Raw genomic sequence first — 16260 nt, 5'->3', positions numbered from 1 at the left:
TATTAAATGTATTAATATTGCTTTGAGTGTATGCTATAGGAAATGTCAGAAACAACCAGACTTTGTATTTTGGATTTATGTATATAATGTTTCTGAAATTATTCATTGTTGTGAGAATAAAATATGAATGTATTACTATGCTTGGATGTTCTAAACTAAAATCCTTTAGAATCCAGAGAAATTTGTTGTTGATTAAATTATTGTTACATTCATATTTACTATTATTGCTTTTTAAATAAATACTTTCATGCATATCTTTTTATTTAGCATAATAGTTCTTGCTTGTCCAGTAGATGATAGTCTTTGTAATACTTGAGATTGAGTATAGCACTATGTTAGGTAGATCTATTCTTCCATATGACCAAATTCTTAGATGATTAAGTGCCAATCTGGGTTTGTGAAGGATGACAAAGAAATTTAAGCATCAATGTGTTGAATTCTTTAATGTACTGTTTTGGAATGGGTAGAACCAATGACTGTATTACATATAGTATTTTTGGTAGTAATATTATCTTTATTATTAAATATCTTTTGTCCATTGTAAATGTCAATTTATTCCATTTATTGATTAATCTCAATTTTATCTAAACAGGTGATGTAGTTTATGTTAATAGCTTATTTTATAGTCTTAGTATAATTCCAAGGTAAGTTATTTTATGATCTTTGACTATATATTTAGAAAGGTTTTTTTGGCATAGTAGAAATATTAATATTTATACATGAGACTTTTGTTTTATCTTCATTAAATAAAAGGCCTGATTTAGATTGGAATTTTTTGATAGATTTAAAAAGACAATTAAGAGAATTTTTGTTGTCCGACATTAATAAAATGTCATCAGCAAATAGAAGTATTTTGGAATTTAGATTATGATCAGACTGTATACCTACTATATCTTTGTTTGATCTTATATAATTCACAAAGGGTTCCATAATCAGTGTAAATAACAGAGGGGACAGTGGGCAGCCTTGTTTTGTTTCTTTAGTTATTTGTATTGATTGTGATACATAACATCCTATTTTATGTAAGCTAACACATTATCATAAAGGATTTTTATAAGTCGTTGAAAATCCTTTGAAAAATTATATTCCTGTAATATTGACAGTTGATAATACCAAATGACAGTGTCAAAAGCACTGTTAATATCTACGCTTACTAAGGTTAAACTATAATTTATATTATTGGTATAGTCAACTGTAGTTAACATTCTTTTTATATTATCATAAGTGCTTCTATGTCTTATAAAACTAGTTTGATCATTGTGAATTTGGCCAGGTAAAAAATATGTTGTATTCTAGCTCCAATTATAGACATAAATAATTTGTAATCAACATTTAGTAATGAGATTGGCCTGTAAGAGGTGCATTTTGAAGGATCCTTATCTGATTTCACTATTAGTGTAATAAGTGTGTACTTCCAAGATGGTGGAACTTCTACTAAATTTTTTAATGCTTAGAAAGTATGTAGTAGTATATTTAATGCTGGTTTTGGCATTAATTTATAAAGTTCAGGTATTATTCCATCATTTCCCGGGGCTTTGTTAGGTTTTAGTTTATTGATTTGATTTGTAAGTTCAGTCATTAATATGGGTATATCAATTCTTTCCAGATGTTGATCTATCTTATTTTTAGTATATTTTATAATGAAAGCTTTTATTGTTTCTTGCTGATCCACTACTGGATTATTTTGATTAGGTTTAATGAAATGTTTTCTGAATTCATTGACTATATCTTCAATTGCAGTGACTTTCTCTTTATTCTCATCACTGTATAATTCTTTAATATGTCTTGTTTTGATCACAATTTTTGTTCTAGATTCTATTTTATGTAAATATTTTGGATTTGTTGTATAATTCACTAGTTTTATTTTTCTAAATTTATTTTAGCTTTGTTATTTGGTATGTCTAAGTATTTATTTTGTAGAATATTTATTTCATTTGTTCTTCTAACTTAGCCTATCAATGTTTTGTTGTAAATCTATTAAATCTTTGTCCCATTACTTTTCTTTAAAGGAATACCAGTTTAGAATTTTTCCCATTTAAGTAAGATTTAAGAGCATCCCATATATATATATATATATATATATATATATATATATATATATATATATATATATATATATATACTTCCAATACATCTCCTGCATTGTTATATTATATATATATGTTTCAATCTCTTTGTTAAAGAATTATTTGAAATCTTTAAGGTAAGTAATATAAGCTGGAATTCTTTTAATTTGGACATTTGTATTGTCATTCAAAAAAATTCAAAATGTATGGTGTTGTGATCTGAGATTGGACAAGGGACTATTTTAACTTTATTTAAATAAGTGACCAAATCACTGGAGACAAAGAGTCTGTCTATTTTTGAATATGTACCATATCTATTTGATAACAAGACAATTCTGATGTACACAATTTCCTTGCTGTTTCATTATATTGTTTCTTGTTTTTAGTGAACTACATCTGTTACTATTCATTTATTGCACTACAGCTCTAAGTCCAACTTTTTGTGCTACAGCTCTAATTCCAGCTTTATTGCACTACAGACTTTATTGTATAAACTTTATTGCAGTTAATGTTTTACTCTTTCTTGCTTATTGCACTACAGTTGGCATAATACATCCGTACTCACCATGCTCACTGCACAACCTGGCTAGGCAGATGGCATGAGACTCAACACTCTGAGCCCTCTCACTGCAGCTGTTGGGAGAGAAGAACACTATTATGCATGCCAGATTTGCAGGCATCCAGATTACATATTGGTAAAATGGGTCTATATTGGAAGCCAGAAGATCCGTTTGAGCAAATTGGAAAAGAGCAACACATATTGCGCGAACTACGGAAACGTCAAACGTCCAAAACAATGAAATTCGAAATGTCGAATTGTTATGGTTGGCCAGTCTGCGGTATAGCTCCATAAGATAAGTGTGCAATAGTTATGGATCTTAGGGTTAGGGTGTCGGTTAAGGTAAGTGCATAGATAGGTAATGTATGTAAGGTCCAGTGTAGGGTTAGAAGTAGGGTTTTAAGTGTATGTGTGTGGATTATTTGTTTTGTTTGGGTATATCTCCATAGGGTAAATATGCGATAGTTACAGACCTTAGAGTTAGGGTGCGGGTTAAGGTAAGTGCACAGATATTAATGTATGTAAGGTTTAGTGTAGGGTTAGAAGTAGGGTTTGGTTAGTGAATGTATGTGGTTTATTTATTATGTTTGGGTACGTAGTATGTAGCGCATGGTGGGGTTGGCTGACTATGATGATTTGAGATTTTAAATTTTGAGGTTTACGGGATTCGGCGAATTTGACGTTCGGGATATATGTGGCGCTGTTGTGGTATTCGCTCAAATGGGGTTTTGGTTTTATAATATAGACCCTGGTAAAACAGAGGAAAAAGTACTTACATACTTGTGGGGCATTCTCTGCCCTCGCTTCTTGGACCGAGGTGTCAAAGGTTCCCCTCTTTCATCTTTTCAGGTCATCATAGTGATGATGGCACTGCTCACTTGTGCTGGGGATACCAGTAACACTGGTGATTTCCATGACCAGTTGGTGTTAGGCCTCCACCTTATACTCCAAGCACTGGAAACCACCCTGCAGCAGCCTGTCATTATGGTTTTTCACAAGGAGCCCAACCATGATACAGGACTCCTGAATGCCCCACCCCTGCACCCAAAAATGCACACCTTCTCCAGCACCACCCACCATATCAACAGATGATAGAACTCCAATGGATTCTGCAGAATTCCTGCCTAGTGCATTTTATAAAGGCTGTTTTCCCACCCTTACATGCCATTGAGGAACATTCAAAAAAGTGCTGCGTTGCTTAGCAGCACACAGACCAGCTAAGCAGAGCTGAGTGGCTCACAAACATGCACAATTATGGTTTTAGTGAAGCTGAGCACTGCTCAAACATTGACAGCTGTTAACATGTTTATGTGGTGCTTAGCAGGTTTGAGCACAGTTGCACAGAGCACAGCAGAGCCATATTTTAAAATCTTGTTCATAACATGTGCAACAAAAAGACAGACAAGTTATAGGTTCATAGGTTCATAGGTTCATAGGTTCATACTAGGCTATCTGCCCTAGGGCATTTATAAGCCTAGCCAGAGTGTGTTTGGCTTTCACCACCCATTTTAAATTAATTTTGCTATGCCTTTTTTGAGGTTAGTATACTGTGCCTCTGTCTAACAGTGACACAGAAGTGATAGCCAGGGTAAACCTACGATCTCCCATCCACTCATCAAGATTCCTCTTGAAGAGAGTCAATGTGGGACTCTGCCTAACCTGGACTGGGATTTTATTCCAGAGTGAAGGGAGCCTCTGGGTTATGAATCTGTCCCTCCAGCATGTCCTATTTATTTCAGTGCTGAGGTTCAAGTCTCTCAAGCACGTAGCTCGATGGGATTTGGATTTTCTGAGGTGCAGCATGTCCATTAATTCAGGGTTGGACATGGCTTTATACATCAGGCACAGATCGCCTCTGAGCAGGCGGTATGCCACTGAGTAGAGCTGGAGTTTCTTTAACCGGGCAGCATATGGCATCTGTTTGAGCCCTTTGATCCTCTTGGTGAGGTACTTTTGGGGTCTTTCCAGTTGCTGCAGGTGTCTGGTAAGGTACATCCCAAAAGGGGCATTGTACTCAATTATGGGCCTGATGAGGGATGAGTAAAGAGGCACGATGACCTCCCCTGATCTAGATGTGAATCCCTTCATGATTAGGTGGGCTATATAAAATGTTTTTCTAACCACTTTGGCCACGTGGTTGTCAAATGAGAGATTGCTATCAACTTGCGTCCCCAGGTCCCTAATGACTTCTTCTGTACTTAATGGATTACCACCTATGTGGTAATTTGTGGGCACTTTGTTTTTGCCAAAGGGGATGACTATACACTTTTTGCATTTAGCTTGAGGCCATGGCTCTGGCACCAGTTGTCTGTTTCTATGAGGCCCTTTTGGAGGATGCTTGTGTCGGCTGGAGAGTCTATTATGGTGCCCAGTTTGCAGTCATCTGCGAACTTGGTCAGCCACAGTCCTTCCGTGTTGGCCTGTACCGAGAAATATATACCGAATAAGAGAGGTCCCAGGACTGAGCCTTGTGGGATGCCACTTGTAACTGGTTTGGAGTCTGACATGGCTCCAGCAATTCTAACCATGTGGGTTCTGTCCTTGAGCCAGTTTGCAACCCATCTAGTGACATAGGGGTTTATATTTAAACTGGTGAGCTTATCTATAATGCCCGAGTGGGGTATTGTATCGAAGGCTTTTGCGAGGTCCAGGTAGGCTGTGTGGACCACCTTCCCCTCGTCAATGGCCTTGGTGACTGTTTCAAAGAAATTGACCAGGTTTAAGTTGCAGGATCTGCCCTAAACAAAGCCAAACTGGGTAGGATCCAGTGTCTGTAGGTCCCCAATATCTTTATTTATGAGGTCCATGATGATCCTTTCCATAGCTTTGCAGACCAAGCTAGTCAGGCTTATGGGGCGATAGTTTCCAGGATCCGTTGAGGCACCACCTTTGTGGAGAGGGACCACTGTTGCTGTACGCCACTCTTTGGGTACATATCCTGTAGTAAGGCTAAGATTGAACAGTAGTTTTATGTTTGGGTTTAGCTCTTCTTGGAGTTCATGTAGGACGCAGCCCGGGACACCATCTGGTCTCATTGATGCTGTGTTTTTTGCTTTGGAGAGGGTGGCTCTTACCTGAGCATCTGAGATGTCAGGGGGGCAGCACTCTGTTGGGATAGATATTTGCCCTTTGGTGGGGAGAGGGGGGAGAAGTTTGCACTGAACCTGTCAGCTAGGATGTTGGCAATGTCTGTGGGCTCGGTGTATTTTTTGTCATTTTGGACAAATTCTGAGCATATCTGGGAATTCCAACCCAGGTTCCTAACATAACTAAAGAAAGCCTTGTGATTATCCTTAGTGTCCTGTTCAATTTTTCTCTCGAAGCTGGCATTAGACAATTTTATGAGTGCCCGTAGTTTTTTGCTAATACTGATCAGAGATGCCTTCCCTTTTTGGGATTTTGCTCTATCATGTAGTAGCTTCCTCCTTCTATTGTATAGTTTGTTTATGGCTGGGGTCCACCAGACAGGACGTCTGCCTTTGGAGGATTGGGTCTTGGTTTTATTTGGGATTGCATGATCCATGCATTCCTGAAGGTGTTCATAGAATGCGTTTATAAAGGATTCTGCGGTCTGGGCTGTATTTTCCACTGGCCCGGGGGCTTTGAAGGATTTCACCTCGGTTTTGAGGCATGTGAAATTTGCTTTAGAGAAGTTTTTCATTGTGGTTTTCTGGGCAGGGGGTGGGGTCGGGATGTGAATATCCAGTGAGATTAGTTTATGGTCTGATCTTACCAGTGAGGGATACACTTCTGGTCTGGAGCATAGTGTCCCCATGTTGGTGATGATCAGGTCCAGTATGTTTTCCCCTCTTGTGGGAGTGGTAACAAGTTGTTCCATAGCATTTGAGTTTATAAATTCTAGGAACCTCTGGGCTAGGGTGTTGGAGCTAGAGTAATGCTCCCAGTCTATGTTTGGGTAGTTGAAGTCGCCCAATATAATGGTGTTTGGAGAGACCTTCATATTTTCCAGTATTCTCAGGAAGGCCAAGTGGGGTTCCTGTGTTTGGGAGGGTGGTCTGTAGCAGGCTATAAACTGGAAGGCAGTTTTACCCACAGTTAGTTGCACATGGATAGTCTCTGATGCTTCGTGCTGTGCCACCAACCTGGAGGTGTGGGTATCCTTGACGAATATTGATACTCCCCCTCCTTTTGTGGTTCGGTCCAAGTTTTGGGGCGAAAAGCATGGTATGAGGTATAACCTGGTAGTGCTGGGGTGCTCTCGGAGCCGTGAACCAGGTTTCTGTTACTGCACAGATATTGATGTTCTCCATGCTAAGGAGAGTTTTAAGTGTGTGCATCTTGAGGTTTAGACTTCTGGCGTTGAGTAGCATTACTCTTAGTTTCTTATCCCTTGTGATACCTATGGAGGTGGGTTTGTCTTTTAAGCCTTGCCTAAAAAGGCACTATGGGGTAGCAAGAGCCTTTGCCAATATCCAAAGCCCAGGGTGACAGGTGCAAGCCGTCCCTAGCAAAGCATTGTGGCTTGTCGAGCATGTCATCCCAGGCTGACAGGCATTGGATCCCCTTTGAATGACACCAACACTTAAGCCAATTGTTGAAATTGATCATCTTGTCTTCATATTGTGGCATCATTCTTGGTGAGGGTAAGATGCTACTCAAGGTCAGGGTCATACCGGCCTGGGCTACATGCTCAGAGAGCTCCTCTATGTCTCTTTTCATGTAGTCCAGGGAGGTACATCTCAGGTCATTCACACCAGCATGGACAATGACTGAGTCATATTTGTACTTGCCTTGGAGTGACCTGAGTGCTTGTGTTATGTGGCAGATCCTAGCACCGACAGGCAGCTCACCATGACCTTCTCCTTGTTCAGCCTGGTGAGCGGGACGTCAGTGTGCCTGACGATAGAGTCACCTATTACAAGTGTATCAGGTGTGTTGTTTAGCCTTAAGGGCTGTGACTGTTCAGCACACTGGCTTTGTGAGCTATGTGTTGCACGTGTTTTGTTTTGGGGTAGCGGTTGCTTGGGTTTCTGCTTTGGAGGTCTCTGCTGCTTAGGCAGATTTTTATTTAGAGCCTCCGAGTATGTTTTTGTGTGTTTATGTGTTTGGTTTGTTGTCATGGTAGGTCTATGTGAGACTGGAATTGTAGTGAGTGTGGTTTCCTTCTCCTCCTGACTGGTTACACCAGTACTGAGTTGAGAGAGCTTAGCCTCCAGTTTGGCTAAATGGTTGCATCTCTCACATGTGTTGGAATTTGTTGGGAGGAGGAGAGGGTTGTCAGTGTACATGAGGCAGTTGTAACATTGCCTCAAGATTCCCAGATTCACCAGCTGGACCGGAGAGGAGATTGACAACTGACCTTTGGACATGCTAGAATAGTATTGGGAATTCCTTTATAATTGAAAAAAAATGGCCAATGAGGAACAAGGTACTCAAGGGGAGTTTGTGAGGGTGTAGTGCTTTTAATTTTTTAGAGCTGACTTATATAATTGCTTTAGTGAGCAAGTGCCAGGTAGCTTAAATGCAATGTGCTATAGGTAACTTAAATGCAAAAATGACAAACAGTAACTTTCTTTCAAGTGAGACAAGGAAATAAGTACAGTAAGCAATGCAGATATCACTAGGGATCCACAGATGTGCTAAAAGGACGCGTTTTAGGTGGAATTAGCATTTCAGGGAAATAAACAAACAACCAGCATACAAATAAAGCTAGATTCAGCAGGCCTGGATCTAGTCTATGCTACAGCAAACAAGGTGTACCAATTTCCGTAAGAAACAGTTAGAATATCCAGGCACTATAAGCCTCTAACCAGAAATTCCCTGCTCAGAAGGGCAGAGTCCAGCCTCTCCTCCCACATGAGTGCAGACCGCAATCCTTCTTAACGTAAAATAACTGGTCTGAAGCCCAAGTGCTTAAACCAGAACTAATACACTTTTAGAATAACAGACACTGAGCTCTCAATCAGCAGTTCCCAACTTAGAAGGATGTAAGCTACCTGTCCTGTCACCACAGTGCAGGCCACAAACCTTCCTAATGTAAAACAACTGGTCTGAAGCCCAAGTGCTTAATCCAAAAGACTTAGAAATGATAGCTACACTTTAATCAAGTTACTACCAGCAGTAATAAATACAACTGAATACTTTAAAGAATGCCTGGATTAGTGCTCAAGTTATACAAACAAAGCTAGATTCAGCAGGCCTGGATCTAGTCTATGCTACAGCAAACAAGGTGTACCAATTTCAGTAAGAAGCAGTTCAAATATGCAGGCACTATAAGCTTTAACCAGAAATTCCCAGCTCAGAAGGACAGAGTCCAGCCTCTCCTCCCACAAGAGTGCAGAACACGAACCCTCTTAATGTAAAATAACTGGCCTCAAGCCCAAGTGCTTAAACCAGAATTAATACACTTTTAGAATAACAGACACTGAGCCCTCAATCAGCAGTTCCCAACTTAGAAGGATGTAAGCTACCTGTTCTGCCACTACAGTGCAGACCACAAACCTTCCTAATGTAAAACTGGTCTGAAGCCCAGGTGCTTAAACTAAAAGGCTTACAATGAGTTACACCAAGCAGTAATAAATACAATTGAGTACTTTTAAGATGACGCAAAAGCAAAATAAAGTAGGAAAAAACACAAACACAGTAAAAGCAGATAATTGTTTTTTTTTTTTTATGACTTCCATGTATTCAAACCCTGGATCTACTACACATACAGCCTTAACTCTACCCATTAAGTTACATGGATATTAAGAAATGTGGTATACTTTCACATATACCACTGAACTACCTGTTAGCAGTGCTGAGAACCATGCTGCACCATGCAAACATGCTTAAACATACCAATAAATAAATAATGAATTAAATCCGGTTTCTATTTTTAGATGTCTGGAAGGTGTTTGCCATGTATGTATAAGCTCCAATCAGCTTAGCTGCACTCTGTGCCATGCCACACAAACACCAAATAAAAAAAAAAATAAATAAAATGTCGTTATCCTTATTAATTACATCTGGTTTCTATATTTAGAGGTCTGGCAGGTGTCAGCTGTCTACATGTGAGCATTGCTTGGCATTGCTCCACTGCATGCCACACCAATCAAAAACCGACAACACTGGTTCAATATCCATATTCCTCATCTCTCCTTTGGCAGAGCACCATCATTAATATGCACTGCACACTGCTGAGGGGGGACCGTGGCTGTGTACATGGATACATTCCGTGTAGGTTCTACATGGTGCCTACAAGGTATTTATTAAATCCTGGGGTATATTATACTCTGTTTATATTGCTTTGACCTGTGGAAGTACAGAAAGAGGTAGAGCAGCCCAGAGAAAGGAAGGAGGGGAGGAGGCACAAGGAAGTTATAGGTGACGAGCAGATAGAGGAGGACATTGTTATGATAATTAATTAAGTAGTTATGGCACACATTCATATAACAATATTAGTATCTAGTTCCAAGCTGCTTAAGCCACATAGATTAAATGATCAAGTGAAACCATAATGTATCATACTGAGAAGGCTAAAATCTGGAGAACCAAATGTTAACACTACATAGTAACATAAGCATTATTCTTGACTTACTGCTGACATTTCAAGATCAATTGACAGCTGTAGATAAATCTTCCTGCTTCCATTTGAGAAATACTTTTAGGATCAAGCATTTCATGCCCTGTTCTTTTCTAGACTGGATTAGTACAATGCCCTTTACATTCAAATACTTAACTCTGAGCTTGATTGTTTACAGATGGCACATAACCCTGCAGCTGAGCTACTTATTGGTACTTCTGAGTGCCAACACATTATGCCTATTGCTAAAGGTTAACTTCTCTGTCCAGTTGTGACCTGGATCCCTACTACTTGTAAGAGCTTATTTTAATCTACTGCTGTATGCAGGTTATTGCTTGACCTTTGAATGCCTGTTGGCACTTTCACTGGCTCATCTTTAGACCCCAAGTACTGTGCCTAAACCCCTATGTGGGTTTTGTGCTCTGGCATTTGAGAGATTGATGGAAGTTTCATTGGTTAACCTTGAGACCCCTGGTATTGTGCATACTGCCCTATGTGGGTTTTGTGCTCTGGTGTTTATCAGACTGATGGCAATTCCATTGGTTAACCCTGAGACCTCAGGTTTTCATAGTTTGTCATACCAACCCCCTCAGTTCAAGAATGCCAGTTGCTGGCTGGTTTTAGACAGGCACTAAACACTTGATTGAAGTGGTGTTTGATCACATGGGTTGATACTTGTTTTAAAAGTTTAGCTGTCTGTTTTATTTTCACTAATTAAATATTATAGGTGTTGTTATTCAACTTATGTGGTACCAAGAAGGCGGTATTAGAATTAGTTTAGCACTTTCATTCCATACATCTCCTGGAACTTCCTCAGTACTAAATATTTTATTAGTGACACTTATTTTATACATAATTAAAATCACATGATACAATGCTAGACCCAACCTACCAATTAAAATTGATTATGAAGTAAAACCACACACAAGGATGAAAATAAAATTAACAATCAACTATGTAGCATCATAGTATTTCAACTATATATGTGAGACCATTAACATTTAAAGACATTATAAAAAAAATCATATTCTTGAGGGATTATTGTTCTACCTTTTTTGTATAACAGCCTTTTTGTTAAATGTCTAGTCTCAGCTTTTTTGTTACATGCATGCACTGTTTGGCAGGTTAATCTTTTATATACTAGTTTCTTGTCATCTCCATTTGAGCCTATGTCACATCTTGCCCCCCCCCCCCCCACACACACACACACACGCACAATAACCCCCCTAAAATGTACTAACTTAATAATAACACACAAAACTATGTACATCCTCAAATAATGAAGTTTTACCCTTGTAATAGGAGCAAAAGTTCCAAACTGCCAGCCACACACACAGAGTCAAGCTAACCACAATGAAAAATTATCCATGTTAAGATGCATGGTAGATCCTGTGATCCTATTAAGTTCTGTCTGGTTTTGCCTTATCTTTATAGCTCTCCTAGTTGGGAAAACACTTGAATGCTTTTAGAAAAACTTTCTTCAAGCCATTTCTCTTTATCAGAATGGAGACATGAGAACCAGATACAGGACTGTTTACTAGAAAGAAAGACCTTATAATATTCAATATTCTTTTTCATTTACTTGCTTTCTGCTGAAACTTGTTACTACTTAAAGCTAATGGCCTTAGCCCCATCATTCTCCTATACAAGAATGAGGAAAAAGAACACTATTTTTTCTTTTGTCATGCTCTAACCAGATCCCTTTGTTTTGTTTTTATTTTTTTTTACATTGCAGTGCCTACATTTCTTAAAACTGAACAAGGAGAAAGAGAGAAGAAGGGAGAAAGAACCAAAAATAATAAACAAAAACACCTATTTACATCAGTATTCCCATTACACTTAAAATAACTGAAAAAAAAATACTTTATAACATGCAGAGAAAATCATACACCACTTAAGTAATACTGTTAAGAAACATTTTTGATTTACTTACAGTTAACTCTCTCCCTCCTGTTCCCCTCTCCTGAGTATCTTTCTGAACATTAATGACATAAAGTAGGTCATATGCTTTAGAGTCCCATACAAGTTTAACAAAGTCCAAACAAGTCCAATATTTCCAGATTTTCTTGTTCTGTCCCATTTCACAAATATAATTATTGCTTTGTAATCCCACATTTGTCAATGTCCAATTTACTTATTTTAGTCTCCAAACATTAATGGGCAGCTGCGGTGGTGCAATGGCTAGCATTGCCACCTCACAGCAAGAGGTTCTCTGGTTTGATCCTCGGCTGGGGTGCCTTGAGTGTGGAGTCTGCATGTCTTCACTGTGGTCGCGTGGGTTTCCTCCGGGTGATCTTTTATCCTCCCACATCCCAAAGACATGCTGTAGGTGGATTGGACACTCTAAATTGTCCCTAGGTGTGAGTGTGTGTGTGCCTTCTTTGGACGGTTGGGCATAGGGCTGGCAACTCGACACTGTAAAACTCCACTGCCAATCATGAGCAGACGGGTGAACCGCTGTGGCAACCCCTAACCAGGAAAAGCCAAAAGAAGAAGAAGAAGTCTCCAAACGTTAATGACATGAAGTAGGGCATATGATTTAGAGTCCCCTACAAGTTAACAATGTCTAGGAGAGTCCAATATTTACAGATTTTTTCTTCTATTCCTGTTCATCTCAATCTCCCAAACCCTGTTTCTGCTTCATCCCCAGTGCACTCTCAGTTCTAGTCAACTCCTGTGTTTTTCTCTCTCTCAAGCATTTTCCATTGAAACCCTGGGAAAAGTTTCACTAACACAGTTTCTCTGTGGTCTTTATTACCAGAAGAAAAAGAAACAGAATCTCCTTCTGTTTCACAGCTTACTTTTACCAGAAGAAAAAGAAGCAGAATCTCCTTCTGTTTCACAGCTTACTTTTTGTGGACAAACCTTTGTATTTCTTCCTTAGCATGTACTTCATCAAAAAATGTTTTTGTTGCTCCAGGGAAAAATATTTTCTAGATAGCTGGGTACAGCTATTTGAATCTTATGCCTGCTTCTTGACAATCACTATATAATAGAATAAATGTATTACTCTTCTGCATGGTGTACACTGAGTAGTAATTCTCCACAAACACTCTGCTGTCTCCCACTTTTAGTACTTTGTCCTTCTGCCACAGTTTTGTCAGAATCAACTTCTTCTGCTGATAAGATTACATTTTTACTATTAAAGGTCTAAGTTGTTTTCTCATAGGTAGGTTTGTAGTGTACACAAGATGTGCCCTTTCAATTAACAATTCCTGTTGTGGAATACCAGTTCAGTTGTTTATCTGCCCTTTCATGAAATTAATATAGTCTGTTCCTTCCAGCTTCTCAGATACAACAGAAAATCTGAGTTTTTTTAAGCATGCTCTGTCCTCTAATTCTATTATTTTTTGAAACATCTCTTCTTGTGCAGTATCATATTCAATCAGCCTTTTCTTCATTTCAGCCTCTGAGATTTGCAGTTTAATCATCTCATCCGATTATCTTTTTAAAGCTTCTTCCATTTTTTCCAGCCTTGTACTCCATCAGTGTTTCATTTATTTTAGTCAGGCCTGTATGCAGTTGCTTTATACTTTCCTCAAAGTTACTGGAAGTCACATCTGGAGCTTGCAGTTCTTTTTGCTCAACAGCTGCAGTACTTTTCCCAGTCAGAATCTTTTCATCATCTTTTGTAGCTAATTTTCCTTCAGGTCCTCTGAATTTCTTTTTTCTTGGCATCCAGGCAATGCACTTACTAGTTAGTTATTGAAATTTACTCAGAAATCTAGGTCCACTGGCTTTCTCTGCTAAGTTTCTGTTTTCACATTGGGAGAGCCAGAATTAAGCTGTTATTCAATGTGCAGCCATCTTGGAAGTCCCCCTACTGCAGTCATCAAAGACTTAAAAAAAATATTCATCCTTTGGTATTAAATCCATTTTTAATGATCATGCCATTACCTCCTAAATGAATGAGAATAACATGCAATTTTTTCAATTCCCTTGCAGGTTGTCTTATTGCTGGTAACTCCAGTTCATGCTTCAAAGGCTGTACAACAAAAACCTGAACTTCAGAATGTTTAAAAATTAGTTTGTTGCCACCTAGCCTACACAGAACATCATCTGGATCAGAAAGATGAGAAAAAGTAGCCCGTCAGCCACACTGTCTTTGGATTTTCAGCAAAAAATAACACAATTTACATTCTTTGCCAATGAAAGAGAAAATGTTTCCTTGTTTCTTCTACCTAACTTTATTATTTGTATTTGCTTGTAACCAATTTAATGAATGTGAACTAAATAGGCATGATAAGCTTATCTACTCATTTTCTTTATGACCTCTACCATGTGACCCTTGCAAGCCAGTTTCGATGCCCTGCCTTTTCTTATGTAGCACTTTATAGTGCATGGATATGAAATTAGTGAATGAGCAGAAACCCTTATGTGATAAATGCCTGCATGTTGCAGCCCATTATGGAGCATAGACTTGGAATTCTGCTTATTGACACCATCCTACCTCTGTACTCAAAACCCTGAGAGTAATGAGTCTTACAATTTTATTGTATCATAATTTCCAGATCCCCCCCTGAATATTTCAGAGCAGTCATCTGCTCCCCCCATAGGTCCCTGCACCCTTTCCAAAACTACATGGATAACTTATAACTTTCCCAATCGGTGAGAACAGCATCTGTTTAGTTAGTAGCCAGAAATTCCTGTCTCCCCAAGCCAGTGGCCTGATGATAAATTGTGATGAACTACCAGCACCTCACAAATTCTAACTGTATATGACCTGTAATCTGTGTTAACTCATTTTAGTCCTGAACAACAGTAGGCTAATTAACACATTTGCTTCCTGAGATTTTCTAAGCCAAGAATCCACTTACTTCATTTGAGCTTTTCTCCAAAATCCTATTCTGAAAACACACTTATTTATCTGATAAATTATGTGAATTGCAAAAAAATAAAAACATGATAGCTCTTTAGAAGACAACGGGTATACCCTGATATCAGTATCAAAGATCTGTCTGCAGATGTTGATTTTATAATGCAAGTTTATGAAAAGAAAAATGTATTTTGCCCCCCCAAAATAGTTTTATAATCAAACAAAAACTAATATCTCTAAGTGTGCAAGATAGCTCCATGATACTACAGAGAGAATTGTTCATCTGTTCAAGAGCTTTCCACTGATGCAGTGAGGTGATAACCTACTGGTGCTTTGATATATTGTCAAAGCTACAGAAAATTATGCATACATTTTCACAATATATCTAGACAGTTTTATTCTATAAATCCATTTGTGTTAGACAGCAAGTGTCAGCACTGCAATCTTTAATGTTTTGTAGAAGATGACACCATTTCTTCACCTCTAGATCACACAGTTTTTATGAAATTTATGTACTTAACACAATTATCAAAAATAGTTAATAGTTGTAACTGATTTACCTAAAATGCATTTGTATCTCAGAATGAATTTGCATTACCCAGCATATTTATTGTCATTTTTTACTAGCACTCACTGTTTGAATGCAGCACCACCAACATCACAGTATCTTACTCTGTTTTTGCATTATTAATGTAAATGAGGAAAATGTTGTATAACCTTTTGTAAATAGTCCTTAATAACTGCATCTATGTACATCCCACATTGATCACCTCACTATTTGTACATATCACTGTCAGTTTTTAGATGTTACCTTGCTGCCTTAGTTTCATTTAGGTTCCTTTATCAAGACTTCAAAAATTAGACTTTGAAAACTATGAAAAGTTTACTCATTTCAGGAGTATAGGGGACTCTCCTGTAAAGATGAGCATACTCTTACAGTATACACAGCAACTCTGTTTTCCTGATAACTATACTCTTGCAGGAAGCAATGAATTAATGGCAGTATCCTCCATAAGCAGCAAAAGTTCATTGTCCAGTATTTGCCTCTGATTGCTATGCTAAGTAATAAGTCATACCCACCTCTTAACCGTTGTAGTGATCACCCAATGCTTTTCAAGTCCTCCAACCTATGTAATTAAAATACTAAAATAAGTGTCACTAAATGGACTCTGATGGCCTGTAGTATATCACAAATATATTCAGAAGAAGGAAAAGGCTTCTGTAGCACCAGAAAATACACCTTCATTCAGTTGAGCACTTTTGTCTGTGTATTAACAAGACTTCATCAGAACAA

The sequence above is a fragment of the Protopterus annectens genome, chromosome 12.part0, assembly GCF_019279795.1.
Source record: "Protopterus annectens isolate FY-2018-M chromosome 12.part0, PAN1.0, whole genome shotgun sequence".
In the NCBI taxonomy this organism is placed as follows: domain Eukaryota; kingdom Metazoa; phylum Chordata; order Ceratodontiformes; family Protopteridae; genus Protopterus; species Protopterus annectens.
This window is presented reverse-complemented; position numbering follows the sequence as displayed.